We start from the raw sequence: 1589 nt of genomic DNA, 5'->3' as shown, positions 1-1589 counted from the left end.
TTCCTGCTGGATTTTAATGCAAGAACGCTGCACTTGGAGTATTGGTATAAGGGATGTCGAATATCCATGCTACCTGGCAGAAGACTGATCGATGAAGCGATTGTTCCCATTGGAAACAGGAAGGCAGCAGCAGTATGCTCACCACTGTTCGTTTCACGGAATCAAAGACTCCATTTTGAAACAATAGATGAGTTTGCAAAAATTAAAAGTTACTCACGTCTCTGGGTGGGCTCGAACAACCAACCTGTCAATTAACAGCCGAACGCGCTGGCGCATTGCGCCACAGAGACAGACATGAAAATGTTTGCAATTGGAATTATTCCACATGAACCCATGTGATTATGTGCCAGAGTGTTCACAGCAGAGGCACCGATTTCGAAGAAAATGAGAAGCTGCGTGGGTCCAAACCACCCTCAGGGTAGTCGTGGCCGAGTGGTTAAGGCGATGGACTAGAAATCCATTGGGGTTTCCCCGCGCAGGTTCTAATCCTGCCGACTACAGCACCGAGGACGTCGTCCCAAATGATCGGTTTTTACTTAATTTGAACTGCTGCCTTTCGGTTCCTCTGCCGAGATTCAAAGCGACAATCAAACAAAGTATCAAGCAGAAAGTATAAAAAGCACTTCACCCCATTATGACATTACGAGAGGACTAAGCCAAAGGAGAATACTACGTTATTTAACGCTCTTGAAACCGTCAAAGCAATTTTAACCGTCGAAAATATTTTATTTTGCAACCCATTGAAGAAAATGCACGTCTTCCGCGCAGCGATCTTCCAGTTGGTGCTACTTCCTACTGCGATGCTTATTTAATGAACTAAGACAGATGAGCCACAGTTCTCAACACCGCCGGCCTAAATCGGTACATTAGATCATAAGAAATAGGAGCAGGATTTGGCCATGCGGCCCTCGATCATGCTCCGCCATTCAATAAGATCATGGCTGATCCTCTGCCACAACTGAAAATTACCGACCTAGCCCCATATACCTTGATTTCCGTAATGTACATATCCATCTCAGTTAGGAATGTACTCAACGACTGAACCACCACAGCCCTCTGCGTTAGAAAACTCCAAAGATACACAACCCTTACAATGAAGCAATTTCTCCTCATCTCAATCTTAAATGGCCGGCCCCTTATTCTGAAACTTTGACCCCTAGTTCGGGCTCCACAGCCAGGGTAAACAACTTCTCAGAATCCGCCCAGTCAAGCCATGAAAGAATTTATATGTTCTTCCTTCGTAGCGTCTGCTGAATTCATTTCAACACAGAAAACTATGTTTAGCTGGATGGACAACCAGCAGGAAAAACAATGCAGCCAAAGATTTATTCTCCAACCTCATTCACTGAGGCACGCGGCCATACAAAGGGACAAAAGCAGCACACAAGAGAAAAGGCGATTTGAATCCCGTTCGTAGTGTCGAATTTCCTCAATTTGATCGAACGCCATACGAAGCAACAATTTGAATCAGATATTTCATTTAATTTCAGTCGCAAAATGTTAAGCGATCACACACTGCAAACCGTACGCAAAAAGAAAACCACAAGGCCCGTGCGAGGCACTAAACCGCATTCAAATACAGCAACCAA

General features: G+C 44.7%; 1 non-coding gene across 1 annotated transcript; it reads left to right on the top strand.

Moving 5' to 3' along the window:
* Positions 1-418: 418 nt before the first annotated feature.
* Positions 419-500, top strand: trnas-aga (transfer RNA serine (anticodon AGA)). Its single transcript has one exon. It is a non-coding gene; the product is annotated as a tRNA-Ser (tRNA).
* The last annotated feature ends 1089 nt before the right edge of the window (positions 501-1589 follow it).

The sequence above is a fragment of the Somniosus microcephalus genome, unplaced genomic scaffold (assembly GCF_052327205.1).
Source record: "Somniosus microcephalus isolate GS21.2 unplaced genomic scaffold, FLI_Smic_1.0 unresolved_chr9, whole genome shotgun sequence".
Classification (NCBI taxonomy): domain Eukaryota; kingdom Metazoa; phylum Chordata; class Chondrichthyes; order Squaliformes; family Somniosidae; genus Somniosus; species Somniosus microcephalus.
This window is presented reverse-complemented; position numbering and strand designations above follow the sequence as displayed.